The following is a 16592-nucleotide window of genomic DNA, read 5'->3' on the forward strand; positions in this document are numbered from 1 at the left end:
GCAGCACATGCTATAGCAAGGGAGTCAGCCACCATCACTTGCATTTTGGCAGAGACCCAAAGGCAGGCAGAGGAGTAAGAAAGCTTTATAGTGGATAAAAGAGAAGGCTCAGATATGCTCAGGCTTTTGGCATGGGGAACTAGCAGCAAGTTCTAGTTATTGGTTCTGGTGATTGGTGAGGGGTACACACATACTCACACAAACAAATGAACAAAAACAGAAAAATAATCTGACTAAAAAATGGGCAAATGAGCTGAGTAGACATTTCTCAAAAGAAAACATACAAATGACCAACAGGTATATGAAAAAATGCTCAATACAACTAATCACCAGGGAAACGCAAATCAAAACCACAATGAGATATCACCTCACTTCAGTTAGAATGGCTATTATCAAAAAGACAAAAAATAGCAAATACTGGCAAGGATGCGGAGAAAAGGGAACCCTTGCACACTGTGGGTGCTGTAAGTTAGTATAGCCATTATGGAAAACAGTATGGAGGTTCCTCAAACAACTACAAATAGAACTACCACATGATCCAGCAATCTCACTACTGGGTATATACCCAAAGGAAATGAAATCAGTATGTTGAAGGGATACCTGCGTTCCCATGTTTATTGCAGCTCTATTCACAATAGCCAAGATAGGGAATCAACCTAAGTGTTCATCAACAGATAATTGGATAAAGAAAATGTGGTATATATACACAATGGAATACTCTTCAGCCATTAAACAAGAATGAAATCCTGCCATTCTCAGCAACATGGATGAGTCTGGAGAGGATTATACTAAATGAAATAAGCCAGGCACAGAAAGATAAATATTGCATGTTCTCATTCATATGTGGAAGCTAAAAAAGTTGATCTTGTAGATGTAGAGAGTAGAATAGTTGTTACTAGAGGATGGAGGGTGTGGGAGAGGCAGATAGGAGAGGCTGGCCAATGAATATAAAACTATAGGTAGATAGGAGGAATAAATTCTCATGTTCTACAGCACTGTAGTGTGACAATAGTTAACAATAATTTATTGTATAATTTCAAATAGCTAGAAGAGAGGATTCTGAATGTTCCTAACACAAGAAATGACAAATATTTGAAATGATGGACATGCTAATTACAGTGACTGATCATTACACACTATATACATGTATCCAAATATATTATACCCCATAAATGTATACAATTATTTTGTGTCAATTAAAAATAATAATGAGGGGGAAAAAAGGTTGTTTTTTTTTAAAATGCAGAATCCTGGACCCTACCCCAGAACTATTGATTTAGGTTCTCTGGAACTGAAGTCCAGAACTCTGCATTTTTAATAACGATGGAGGGGATTTTTATACATGATAAAACTTGAGAATCACTGTTCTAGAGTTTCATTTTTAGTTCCTAGAAAGATATGTTCCTTTTCTCAAAAAGTAAGAAATAAATAGCACATCATTTTATTCCTTTTTGCCTTGACTGCCAGGAAGCCAGGAACTAAAAGTAAAGCCTGGTTGTGCAACTTTTATTTGCCTGGGTTTCATTACCACTTCTAGGAACATGTCTTTCCCTGGCTAGCTCTAATTCATCTTTCAGGACTCAGTTCAGGAGGCCTTCTAAGAAGTCTTTCCCTCCCCACAGGCTGGACTAACTGCCACATCTTCACCACTGGCCCCACAACATCAGAATATACCAAGACCTGGTTGCATTTCTGTCTCCCCCACTTGACTGCCCCCGTCTTTCTCATCTGTGGCCTCCCACACCTGTTAAAAGAAACTAAAATTCCTTTTACTGCTGTTTTGTTCTTTATCAAATCATATCTTAATGCCCTTTTTCCCTTAAGTCTCTTCAGAAGTTTTTGCAAGCAGGACATATGCCATTAATAAATATCTATACCAAAGTCCACTCCAGAATAATAAATGGGCAGATTAGTTGCCTCGATGCTTTTTCTTTTGTTTTTGTTTTTTTTTCTGTTTAATTAGACTGTCCAGATTCACAGTGGATAGTGCCCTGGTCAACCAAATCCTCAACACTAATGAAACTAGAAAATATGAAGGCACAAAGATTTGAGGGATATAGCAGATCAGAAAAGAATTAGGAAAGATGCTAGGAGGAACAACTGCAGTGCCAGGGTATGTATGTGGGTAGTGCCACAAATAAGCAAAACTTGAGAAGATGTTGTACCAGGTGTGAGAGGGTCGTGCAAGGGAAGAGGTGATTATTTTTCAATTCAAATAACATATTTTTCATATTACAAAGACAATATATGTTTACTGTAGAAAAATTAAAAATGCATAAAAAGCAAAACAAGATTATTCCATTTTAAAATTCTTCCTAATCTTTTTCTATACACATTAACTAGCAGCATTACTCCTACTTTCCTTTCTGGTACTAGTCACTGGTATTATAATCCTGCTAATAGACTGTAGTTACAAAATTTAGAGGTCACAAACTTGGGTATGGAAAAATGGTAAATTGCTCTATTTTTCTATTATAGCTTCAATTTTGAATTCCAATTCTTCTGGTAGTGGTTAACTGAATACAGTCACTTACAAATACTATGAGTCAGTTCAGTGATTTCCCAGTTATTCAGGATTAACTTCAGTTATTTCAGGGTTCCTACTCCCATGCTCTACCTCCCTGTTTTTTGTTGTTGTTGTTGTTGTTGTTGTTGTTTTTCTAGAATTGCCTTGGGAATGCCAAAGAGTTGGTAGGGAGGGTTGTCTCTAAAATGCAACTCTGGTCCTTGGACCTTGGAAGATCAAAAGCTGAGAATTAACTCTTTATGTTTGTCTTTGTACTTTAGCCGTGGCCTCCTTTTCCTGGACCAAATAGTCTAATTTGCTAGTTTGACTGAGTTTAGGTAGGTGGTAAACAGAGAAAGACCAGGGCCCCCAAACACGTATCATGCTTATAGAATTTCATCTACTATCCCGACACTTCTATTCATGGTAATTTCAGTAACGCTGCAACAAACTCCCCTCAGGGAAGGATGGATGTGGTGAGACACTGTGGGTCCACTGGTTTGAGAATCCAAGGTCCTAGTCTTTGTTCTTTCACTAACTAGATTCTTTCAGCTTCCTTTACTTTATCTGTAAAAGAGTGAGGCTGAGTAGATGACCTCTAGTACTAGCCTTAGTACTCATATTGCATGAGTGTCTGACGGAGGAGCAAAGACAAAATGCCCACCAAACTGAGAAGGTATCCTGAAACTGAAAAACAAAACAGGCACTTCCATGTAGTAAGGCAAAGAATTTCAATTAGGAGGGCAATTTACTTACAGGGTAATGGATCAGGTGGGCAGAAACCCAGGAGCTTATGCAAAGTTTCTCTGTGCCACCCCCGATTGAGCTCAAGTTTATACAGGCAGTTCACACAAAGCAATGGAAAAAGCCAAGAAGCAATTACTAACTAAGACACAAGCTAACACCACTACTTATGACAATGATTATTATTTTTGGTGGTCTTGTGATGGGTGTAGCTAGACCAGTTGTTATTATACCAGTACTTAATCATTAGTCCCTTCTTTACAGTCAGCAAGCCATTTTTACCTATTGTTCTGACTACCTTACTCCTAGTTACTGTATAACTTCTGTGGGCAAAAGTCACACAGAAGACACAGCAAGTGGTAAGGGCTTCCAAGATGGAGTAAGTTATGCTCACAGTCTCACGATGAGTCTATTGGATTGCTTTCGGGATAGGCTCATATAAAGATTTTCAGAGGAGAAGCAGACCTCAGCTTCTAAAGACAAGGACCTGCTATAAACAACCCAGCTAGGTTCTTGAGCCTTTCTGTCATCACTGAGATCCAGAAATGAAAGCTTCTATGTAAAGCAATATAGTAGCCCTGGCTGGATAAGAGTGGAGGGTGGTGACTTGCAGAACTGCCAAATGGCTGAGTATTACTGAATTGAAATGGAGCAGCCATAAACATGGTTGATTGGAGAAGCATAACAATTATGAAGTGGGGGCAGGAGGAAGGAAATAAACAGGCAAGTACACCAGAAATAAGCATGCAGTGGTTCCTTCACTGTGATGCAGTAGGTGCAAAGCTTATCTGAAGCCAGGAACAAAACTCTTCAAATCTGCAGTGATAATCATTTCAGCTACAACCACCCAGTGACACCAAGCAATGGTGTGAGTAACACTGCTTTAGCACCCAAAGATCAGCAACAACTCTACTACACAGCAAGAGGTCACTTGCTCATATATCTCTTTGCTATGTTCTCTCTTTGTGAAAAGTAGCAATCCCCTATAGTGGATTGTCTCATTGTTCCCAGTTCTTCATGCCCTCTCTGACTTAATATTGTTCATCCATGCCCTCGTGACTTGGTAGTTCCTTCAGCTTCAGTAGGCAAAGTTTATTACCCTGCCTTATTGATGTTGGGCCAGGCCATGTGTGATGATTTGCTTTGACCAAAGAAATCTGAATGGAGAGACAGTATGCCAGGTTTGGGCAAAGGTCTGTAAGAGCCATCACAGACTTTAGCTTGCCTTCTTGTGTTCCTGTGATCTTGCATTTTTATGATCTCTGAATATGAGCCCCATAATGCAAAGCAGATCCCCACCAAGATCAGAACCATGGAATTCAGCCTAGTACAGTTTAGATCAGCCAAACCTCAGCTGACCTGCAGATCCATGAGCATGAAAATAAATGCTTATGATTATAAGCTATGGAGGTTTTTAGGATTATTTGTTACATAGCATTAGTGCAGCAACAGCAGATTAATACATCTGTTAGGATTCTTCATTCGGAGTTGCAAACCTGAATGAAAAAAGTCAGAGGAGAAAATAACAACGGCTTTTGGTAAGCAGTGAAAATTTGAGAAACATGGCTATCAGGTCATACTGCAGAGCCTTTGGAAAGATGGGGCTGTTCACACTTCACTCACCACTGTCCTCTTCTACCCTCCTCCTGCAGGGACCACTACTCAGTCCAGAGCCAGCAATAGATCCAGCTGAGTCATGCTACATTATCATCCATGGCACTCCTGGATTCCTCAGTCGCTAGACAGTTGCGTTAGAAGCCATCTTCATAGAAGTGTTTATTGGAGAGAAAGGATGTTGATAGCATTTGCAGCATTTAAGCTATATTCATGACATTTATCACATTATATTCAGATTATATAATTTAGGCAACCTCTTTCTGCACAAATTGACGGTCTGCTTCTGGAAAGCAGGGTCCATATTGAGTTAACTTTAAGACTTCATTTTTCTCAAAGCTCTGCTCCACAGGAGAGCCTAGAACCAATTGATACATGTTGGAAGAACAAAAGAACTACAGAAAGATGGCCCTTTTAAATGGGATTTTTAAAAATGGCCCTTTTAATGGGATTAAAAAAAATCTTTTCTTTGCACCTGGGCACCTACATTTGTAAATGGTCCCAAGTTACTGAATCAGAAACAAGTAAAATAATTCTTACTGTCTCCCTGCCAGGAGTTTAATTCCTGGATGTTTGCAAAGGGGAGCATTCACTGGAATGAGCCACGATACACACCCTGCCTAAATTCTTCTCCTCTGGTGTAGAGTTGTTTCTTTCTATTGCATTAACCTGTCTATCCCATCTCCTTAGGGTCCTTTGCAAAACATATTGCCTCTTTAAAAAAAAAAAAATCTGATGCAGTAAGATGGAGGTTTGAATGTTTGGGTTTTTGTGTGTAAATACTTGTAGGGGGTTGCTTGACTATGTCTGGAGGTTGTTCAGGCTATTGTCAATTCCAGCCCAAGCCATGCTCCTGTGGGACTTTTGCAGGAGAGGGAGACTATATTAAATACTTGCGGAGTACAAATGAAACCTCTTTTTAAAACATCTTTCAGGGTTAGAATCATTCTGAATTAGAATACCTCTGTACTATTTGAAAAAAAAAATTCAATACCATTATGACCTTCTTAGCATATAAAGTGTGTGTGTGTGTGTGTGTGTGTGTGTGTGTGTGTGTGTGTGTGTGTGTGTGTGTGTGTGTGTGTGTGTGTGTAGAAAAGGAGACTTATGATTATGGAATGACTTTTAGATTTGCATGTAGGTTTGTGATGCCAGTGAGGAAGAGGAGAGATGATTCAATGAAAAAACTTCGATCTTTAAGAGATACTATATGTCAAAATCAGAAATTGTATGTCAAAAGTAGGATTATCTGGAAAAGAGGAAGTATTTTTGAGTTCAATGTCAGGAGATGAAGCTCTGTACCAGGAGATCCTGTGGACAGAATCCAGGGAAGCTACTAAATTTATACGTGGATAACGTGAAAAACATCTTTATAAAATGTTGGCAGGGGGTGGGAGGGGTGGGGAGAGGCATCCCAACATGGAATAAAAAAAGCCTTCTTTATTTGATGACCAGAAAAGACCGTGGATGGGGCTGAGGAATAGTTGGAGGGAAGAGATGGAAATGTGACCAGAATACAGCTCTAAAAGTTCATACTAAACCAGTCATTCTCAATTGAGGGCATTTTACCCCCAGGGGACATTTGGCAGTGTTTGGAAACATTTTCAGCTGTCATGACTAGGTGGTACTACTGGCTTCTAGGGGGTAGACATCCTGCAGGACACAGCCCAGCCCCCACAACAAAGAATTTTCCAGCCCAAAATGTCAGTAGTGCTGAGGCTGAGAAATCCAGTGCTAAACTAAGTGAATAATGAGATTTATTGAGATGTTAACACCTCATGCTGTGTATACTTTACAGTTTACAAGGTGTTTTCACATCTCTTTGCTCCTCATCACAAATCTTGTGGTCATCAGGGCAGGCATCTTTATTTCCCTCTGCCATCTGAGGAAGCAGTCCAGGGATTGACCCAAGGTCACACAGGGTGGAATCCAGGTCGTTGACCCTAGCTCTATGTTCTGCCGACTCTCCTGTGGAACCCCAAAATGGTACACTGCAGTCATCTTTAAACTAAATGGTTGGGTGAATGTGTGCTATACTTCAGAAGGTGACCTAGGGAAAGAGGCTGCCACTGAAGCAAAAGTAGAAAAGTCACAATTCTAGAGGTGTAGTAGTTAGAAGAAACTGATGGAAAATTACTCAAGTGTCAGTGAAACAGCTACTGTGTTTTCTCTTTGGTGGTGGCTTGTGGTCACATTTTGTTGTATACCCACCCACAGGGGGAGTTTTTGATATAGAGAGATCTGAAAGTGCTTGGCTTGTTCAGGGAAGGACAATCACATGTGGTTAGAAAGTGGGATGTAGAAAGAGATGTGGTAGGCAATAAGGTTGGAAAGGAAGGCTGGGACAAGATCCTGGAGATTGGAATAAGGAATGGATTCCATTGGCAATAGGAAGCCCTGGACATTTTAAGAACAGTAGCAAAAAGACTTGGCTAATATTTTAGGAAGTCCAATCCATGAAGAACATTTTCTTCTAAGTGGCATTTATTTCTCCTGCCCATATTATAAAAGTGGTTGCAAATTGCATTGCATTTGATGTTGGTGGGTTTTCATTGAGGGCTGAGTTCTTTGCTACAATTAGGATGACATAACTTACTGAGAAATTGGAAGCCAATGAAAATAGCATCTTGCACAGGCTGTCCTTTTGGGTGCTTATTTAAGTATATTGTAAGTGAAGTCATAGTACAAATATTCATGTGAGTATCATCTGACACTAACCCAAATAGGTTTGTTACTACAATTCGACATTCAAATGAACCAAAATAGGCTACAGTGTAAGCATGGGGTATCTAGTGTCATTCACATTTGCTAATGCTAAAATGGAGATCATTACCATAAAAGGCATTAGAAAGAAAGGCACTTAATTACTTATGGTACCATGCTGGGCACTGCACCCAGTAAATGACTGTCTCTCCTTTTAATTACTTACAATTCATATTTTAATACAACATTTTAAATATTTTTCAGGTAATACATGCTCGCTGTAGAAAAATTAGAGAATGCAGATAAGTAGAGAACAGAAAATAAAAGTGTCCTCTACTATCCCATAATTATTTATTTCTTTTCAGGGTTATTTTCTACATCACCCTTTTAAACATGCTAGTCACAGTGCCTTTTATTCTTAACTTCCCCTTACAGTTCTAGGGAAGATCCATCAGGATATTTTCTTGGTCCAAAGTTGGACCAAAGGTGGTGCTTGACCCCAAGCTGTCCAGAGACCCACAAGGCAGTGAGCCTGAGGGCTCTTGCCCTGGAAGGGTGATAATAAACTAATCTTGTCCCTCTGAAACCTGGACTGAAGGATTTGCAGCCCTTTGGCCAGATGGTGGTGAAAGGGAAAGGACAGAACTCACAAGCATGGAAATCCAAGGAGAGGCCAATAAGAGAGAACACTTGGGTTGGATGAGAGGGAACCAAGGGGAGAACTGGCCCCAAATCTGAGAGAGTGAGCTAGGTCCATCCACAGGCATCCTCAGCATAAAGCTCTTTTCAAAAGTGCTACATGCTCAATTCCATTTTAGTGTTCCCAGTTGTTAGCAGAAACCTGACACAATCTTAATGTTTATGAAAATGAAATAATTCATTTGTTCTCTCAAACAATATTGTATTCAAACCTCAGGAAAACTCCAGGTAAAATGTCATGATTCCTGATCACAAGGAATTTATTATGACATATACCCACAAATACTACAGACAAATAAAAATACAGTTATTTTATTTAGAAGGCTAAAATAATATGTATCACTTAGAATGCTTTTGGCTTCAAGTAACAAAAGATCTAACTTAAAATGCTTATACAGCAAAGAGAATCTCACATAACAAAAAGTCTGGAAATAAGGCAGTTGCTGGGCTTGTTGGTCCAGTGGTGGAACAACATTATCCAGGACCTGGGTTCCTTCAGTCTTTCTGCTCTGCCATCTTCAAGATTTTATTGACTTTGGTCCTGAGGCTTGTTCCCTCACAGATGCCAGATGGCTATTCCTCTTCCAAGGATCAAACCCTCACACAACAGTGTCTGAAGTCTGGAGAAGAGAGTGTTCCTGAGTCCTGTTATAAGAAACACTTTCCCGGAGGCCACTAACAGGCTTCCCTTCACATTTCATTGCCACGGTTAAGCCAATCACTGGCAAGGGAAATGGAATTACCTTTACTGGTTTAGTCTAATCAGGAATCACCCCCTGAGACTTGAGAGGGGCTCACGACACACATGACTACCTAATAAATCAAAAGAATAGGGGTTTGGCTAACAGGAAAGTGGGGGGTCATTTGCATAACTCTGGAGTGGGTGACCAAGAGTGTCTGTCATATGATTAAAAAGGGCAAATAATATACTGGTGCAGGGGATGGTTGGGAAGATGTTGGTTAAAGGATAGAAATTTCAGTTAGGCAGAATAAGTTCAAGAGATCTGTTGTACAACACAGTAACTATAGTTAATAATAATGCACTGTATATTGAAAACTGCTTTTTTAAAAGGGCAACAACTACTAGTAAAATAAAATGGAGTAAAAAATCAGAGTTAAAGTGGTAAGGAAAATCTAGACAAAATACAGATTAAGGAAAAGACTTAAATGTAATACAGTTTAATGAGAAGAGGAAAACACAAGCTGAGAAAAATTGAGATCTAACTAAAAACATTAAACCGAGAAAGCTGAAATAATGAAATGATAAAGTAATAAAATAAGTTAAGACCAGCAGTTCTCATAATATGGTTCTTTGACTAGTAGCACCAGCATAACCTGGGAACTTACAAGAAATGCAAATATTGGGCCGCACCTCAAAACTGCTGAATCAGAAACCTTGGGGGGTGGGGTCCAGTAATCTGTTTTAACAAGTCTTCCTGGTGACTGTGATGTAGCTAAAATTTGAGAATCCAAAAGAAGAACAGACATTTTAAAACATTAAAAATTGTAAAAATGAAAAAAAAAATCAATAGTCAAAAGATGGCAAAACAAAAATCAGCACCTGAACCAATGCCTGGGTTAATACCCTTGTACTAAGCAGACAAAGTCCTCTGAGACTCTTTACCACTTTCCCACTCCCCAGCCCCCTCCCAATGACCACCAATTTGCTTGCCCACCAAAGCTAAAATCAGTGATTGTCACCCTGGCTACATAAGAATTACCTGGAGAACATTTAAATAGTGTGGATACAACAGACCCTACCTCAAACCAATAAACTCAGAATCCCTGGGGGTGGTAAACAGGTATCTGTATGTTTCAGAAATCCTTAGGTGATTCTTATGTACAGCCATGATTCTGAACCATTGGCTTAGAGCCTCTGGGCTGAGCTGAGGTTCGGGCTCCCTTGGTCTCACACTTGCTGCTAACATCCCCAGTGACCTGGCTCTGAACCTCTGAGAAAAGATAAAACAAACACACATGCAGTTCATTTCTTTTCTCCAGCAGGTCTGCATATATCTGCCCTACCTACAAGCATCTGACCCTCATATAACTCAGTTTGGATCCCAAATTGTCCAGTGTGGGAAAGCATAGACTGTTGTTGAAATCCTTGGGTGAAGTCTCTTGTGCTTTCTGAACACCTGATGGGAACGTGATGTCCTCACCACCAGCCTAGGCCACCCAGGAGCAACCCTAATTCTGTGTGTGTGTGTGTGGTGTGTGTGTATGAAATATTATATTTCATATGTAATTATATTCAGATATATAAATTCCTTTTTATGTAAGTAACTATTATATTCAATTATTATGTATATGTATGTATATATGTACATATATATATATAAATTCCTTAGGTTCCCTTCTTAGACATGCTGATTTAAGTGGTCTTAGGGTAGGGCCTGAGCATTGTAGAAGTTTCTTGGGTGATTTTCCTGTGCAGCCAGGATTGAGAACCACTGATTTAGAATGAAACATTCATAAACTCACATCTTCAGATAAGATAAATATAACAGATTCTTAAAAAGGGGGAGCAATACAGGTAGCAAAAGTCCCCAAATAATTAACATCGAAGGAAAGAGAGACAGGACTGCTGTTTATCTATCCCTCCACCCTCTTGAGAGGCGTTACCACAAAGCACTATCAATAGCCTCTTTAGCAACATCAATTCTTCCTTTGAACCTTCATCTTTTCATGATGTCCCAAAGGCTTTGCTCTTCCTCCCTCTCCACAGTAGGGGTCTCAGTTCATTTGGCTCTTCCCATTTGCCTTCTGACTGCTGCTAAGCCCCACTGGAACCAACAGAGGTGAGTAATGCTCCTGAGGCTTCTTCCTGTCCTCAAGACCCAATTGAGCTGAACTCCCTAGAAATGTTAAAGCAAGACACATGAGAGAAGTGCCATAACAGACCAGAAGGTGACCATAGTGGTTCAACAGAAGAAGAAGATGGAGTGGGCTGGGAGGCAAGGTCACTAACTATCCTGGTTTGTCTAGTTTTAGAGTCAAAACTGAGGCAGTCCTGCACAAACACTATGGCCAAGCACAACTTTGTATTCTCCTAGAATGGAAACTCTCATGTGGGGCAGTGACACCTTACTTAACACAAGCGCTTCACATTTCCTTTGTTGTCCTGGGAGCATGCAGGAAGTCAGTTTTCCATCTCATTTTTGCCTTTCTAAAAATAAAACAATCATAGAAACACTTAAATATTCAGAGAAGCCAAACAAAATAAATGACATCGCCTGTAATCTCACTTCCCAGAGAAAATTACTTCTAAGATTCTTGTGTTTCTCCTTCCAATATTTTCACGCACATATATTCCAAATTTCTGTGCATAGATAAATACGTGAAATTTACTTTTCATTAGAGAAATCAAAGAAGTTGGGAGAATAGAAAAGATCATTAGGCACAAATAAAAGATGGTACACCAGGAGAAATGAAAAATAGAACATGAATGACAAGGTAAGTTAGAGTAAAACTGAAAAACATCTGAGTTTTGCCAGGAGCCACAGCGCTGAATCTGAGGCATCAGGGCAGGGCTTTGTTCTTAGAGTGAGTGTGCTAGAACCACGAGGTCATCCTCCCAGAACCCTCTCTTATGGTGACTAGGGTTCTGTGTACAGGGTTGGCTCCAGAACTGAAGAGGACTGGATGTCACAAGAGGCTGTTGCTAAAGAATCTGGAAAGGGTTCAGAGAAGAGAAACAATGACTAAAGTGGAGTACAATGAGGCCTTTGGGCAGAGGTGAAAGAAAGTAGAACTACTCAGCCTGGAAAGAAAGGAGGTCTGAGAGATAATTTAATAACACTCTTCAGGTAGACAAGGGTTGTGCACCCATAGGGTGGTGACCTGCTCTTCTCCATTTTCACTAAGGACCAAAAATGCAGAACAAAAATACATGTTACCCTGTGTGTGTAAGTGCTTTTTATTTTGCCAGATATTTTTCATTCCTGTTGATTGGTATCATCTTCACATCTTTGAGATACTTATGGTACTTGCACAGGGATTTAGGTTTACACAGGAGAAAATGCCATGATGGTTATTGAAACAACCAGTGGGATTTTCCACTGAAGTCACAGAACCTTTTAATGATCGACAAAAATAGACCCATTTTTCATCTAATAGGGATGATTTATACATTGCCCTGCATAAGGACAGGGAATAATAAGTATACCTTCCATTTATATAATACACTACAGTTGGCCCTGTGTCTGTGGGTTCCATATCCGTGAGTTCCATATCCATGGGTTCTGCATACAGGGATTCAGCCAACTGCAAATGGAAAAAAAAATTTTTTAATTACATCTGAACGGAACATATACAGACTTTTTTTTCTTGTTGTTATCCCATAAACGATATAGTGTAACAACTATTCACATAGCATTTACGTTGTATTCGGTATTATAAGTAATCTAGAGATGAGTTTAAGTATATGGGAGGATATGCATAGGTTACATGCAAATACTACACCATTTTACATCAGGAACTTGAGCATCCATGGATTTTGGTATCTGTGGAAGATACTGGAACCAATCCCCCACGGATACCAAGGGAGGACTGTTTTTTTATATCTTTTACCTTCCTAAACTCATTTGGTCTATGAAACAATCATTTGACGTCACAGGGAAGATATTACCTTCTCATTTCCCAGATGAGAAAATGGAAGTTTGGACAAGGGAAGCAACTTGCCCAAGGTCCCACAGTGGATAGTGGAGCTAGAGTATATTCCAGACATAGTGATTCTTAGATTCCAGGACTCTTGCCACACTAAGTTATTTTCAGCCTTTAGCACATATCAGAACCACCTGGAACGGTTGTTGAGACACAGATTGCTGGATTCACCCTGAATTTTTGATTCAGTAGGTCTTGGGTAGGGCCTAAAAATTTGCATTTCTAACAAGTGCCCAGGTAATGCTTCTGCTGCTGCTGTCTGGAGACCACACTCAGAACCACTGTGTTACAAAACCATACCTATGGCCAGCTAGATCAGCAACAGGAAAAAATTTCATAAAGGCCTTTTACCCATAAAGTTTCATTTAATTTGAAAAATCATCTCCATGAAACCCACTAACTTCTGACCACCTTACCAATAACTGGCCCTTATGTTACCATAGCAGAATAGCACATGAGTCTGTTCACAGTGTGGAGTCCAACTCTCCCTTCCAAACACCTTCCCAGAATAATACAACCCAGAGGGGTAGAAGTGTAACAACAAGGGGAAATGAAGAAATATCGAGCATGTATTCTATGCCGGGCACTGTTCAGAGTCTTTATAATAACTTATGTTTACAGTCACTCTAGTATAAAAACAATTTATTCCATTGAACAAATTAAGAAACTGAGGCTCAAAAAGGTTAATACAACTTGTCTAAGAAAAGAGTTAGAATATTCAGCTTCAAAACTATACTTTTATTTGACATCATAGATTTAATTTTTTTTTTGATCCATTACCTGATTACAACTATAACTCACCTTAGTTTTTTTACGCCCTTGGCACAGTAGTCAATGTTTCTCTGCAACCCCCTCCCCAGCTCTTCGTGGTTAGTTATTCCCCCAGCCCCCAAGCCTATGACATTGTACTTAATTTTTTTCTAATTTGTAAAACTCTTTTCTGAACTTTGGTGCCAGATCATGTAGAACTTGTTAGTTGTCTAATTAGTTTGATGCAAAGACCTAACTAGGAGGGAATCAGTTGGGTAAATTGTGGTACATCCATCTGATATACATATTGACGTGAAAAGTTGTTATGATATATTTGAATGTTTAAAAAGTAAGTTACAAACACAGACAATATACCATTTTTGTAATAAAAAAATCATATATATATACACACATATGGATACAAAAATGCACATACACACATTGCAGACATACACTCTCTGGAAGAGCACACATCAAAATGTTAGCAATGATTAACTCCAAGTGATGGGATTATGGGTGTATTAGTCAACTTCTGTTGCTTATAACAAAATACCTGGAACTGGTGATATATAATGAAAACGAAATTTATTGCTTACAGTTTCTGAGGTTGGAAAGTCCAAAATCCAAGGAACACATCTGGTGAGGGTCTTTGTGGGAGCAACAGCAACCCAGGGGTCTCAGATGGCAGAAAATGGTGGAGCAGAGAGACACCTCTCATGTGCTCTTCTTTTAAAGTCCTCAGAACCATGCCCCTGGCCACCATTATTAATCCATTTACTACAGCATGGTCCTGCAACCTAATCACCACTTCAAGGCCTCACCTTTCAATGATCGTAATAGGATTTCCCGCACTCAGCAGTTACAGTGGGGTGAAAGCCTAATGAGGTTGGGAGGGCATCCAATCTACAGAAATGGGTGACTTTTATTTTCTCCCTTTCACTTTTCTAAATTTGATGATTTTTCTTCATGGATATGCATTATTTTGCATAAGAAAGCCTTCTTTACCCACCCTTAGATTTTCTACCTTTCTTTCTTCCTACTAAGTTCATTACAAGTTCCTGGTGCTTATTCTCCTAATTAAATATTCAGCTCTGTGTTCTTCTCTGTGCCAGAAAATAAAAGTTCTTTGGAAGCAGAAAGAAAAAACATCCTCCCACCTATGTCCAGTTCAAGAAGAAAATAAGCCAGCTATCAAACCTCCCCTTGGGCTCATATTTTGTATGCACAGTGAGAGCACTATTGAAGGACATCTAAGAACTGAACATATATAATAATTATTTCTTTGGAATTCTTGGGCTGTGCTGGGTATGCCTAAGAATGGAATATCCCAACTCATAAATCTAAATAGTTTATAACAATAGCAAATATGCCATAATAAAAACTTTAAAAAATCAATGAAGAAAACTTATATGTTGCAGCAGTACATAAACAACATTCAAAAATTAATAGCTGGAGTTTGAAACCCTTGATATAGTAGTAAATTCTCTAGCAATTCTCTGCCCAGGTAAGTCTGCTTGAGACCCTGGTGCAGTAGAGGCTCAAAGCTGTGCAGGTTTGAAGAAGGGAGATTCTGCAATGTCAAGCCAGGGCCCTTTCAGGAACAAGTCTCAGGTCCAGGCCTCTTCCAGTACAGATCTTCCTCCAGTGAAACAGAACCATCAGGTGATGCCCTGAATTAGGGTGAACTCACCGAGTTACACCCAATGCCTTGGGCCAAACCATGCACCCAGTTAAAGGGAGTGGATGGCTGTTCCTTTATCCCCAAAGATAGAACCACCTGTGACTCTAATGCCACTGGAGCCAGAAGGGAAAGGAATATGTTTTCTTTCATGTGAGTTTATGGAAAGGATGGGGGAGGGTCATTCACTGAGCAAAGAAAAATATTTGAAACTAGAACATCTATAACATTATAAGCCTACAAATAAAAATCTATAAATCTTCAGAATAGAACCATGAGAATGAAAGCAATTTCTGGCCAAGGTCCCAACCCCTAAGCTTTTCACCCAGACAACCATCCTGAGGAGAACAAAGGAGCCACCTTCTCTAGCCCTGCTGGGTCTGGCCTGGAGGCTGGTTGCTTAAATGAATGGTTGTTTTCTAAAGAGCTCTCAGGGAGAGCAAAAGTAATGAAACTATTTCATGTTCTCTATCTGGGAGAGACAGCCTCTGGCATTCTCAGCACTCTACTATCTTGTGGGGGTGGGGTACACAAAGAAGAATGACTTCACAGCCCCTGCCCTGCAGGTTAGGGCACATGGCATCTATTTGCAGCTGGGCATCTGATGGCCAACAGCAAGGCAGCACATCGCTACATTTCCACTGGGTGCTTGTTGAAGATATTTCTCCTGAATTATATCTTGTCCCTTCTGCCGAGCTGACTCTATCCCAGATTCACTTCCTCTTTGAGGTGATCTTTTGGAATACAGTCGTGTAATTTCACAGTGGGGATATGTTCTGAGAAATGCGTCATAATGCAACTTTATCATTGTGTGACCATTGCAGAGTGTCCTCATAACCTAGATGGTATAGCCTACTACACACCTCATAACCTAGAGCTGTATGGTGTAGTCACGGTCACATATGCAATCTGTCATTGACTGAAACGTCGTGATGCAGCTCATGACTGTAATAAGTGTGTGGAAGGCTTCCGTTCTCCACATCAGCCTTCCTTCCTATTGCTAATTAAATCCATGTTTAGGTCCAAGACTTCAGCAGTGTAGCAGGTTTTCCATGGTGTGTTGTAAATATTTTTGAAAATTTCTGTATATTATGATGTGTTGATGTCTTAACCTTTCTGGCTGGAGAGAGACTGCCCCTCCTGGGATAGCCAATTGTTAGAGGTAGCAGAGGGCCCAGCTGAGAGCATGCCTTTGTTATACAAACTAACTAATCCAGAACCATACCTGGCCTG

Source organism: Cynocephalus volans, chromosome 9, assembly GCF_027409185.1.
Source record: "Cynocephalus volans isolate mCynVol1 chromosome 9, mCynVol1.pri, whole genome shotgun sequence".
Taxonomy (NCBI): domain Eukaryota; kingdom Metazoa; phylum Chordata; class Mammalia; order Dermoptera; family Cynocephalidae; genus Cynocephalus; species Cynocephalus volans.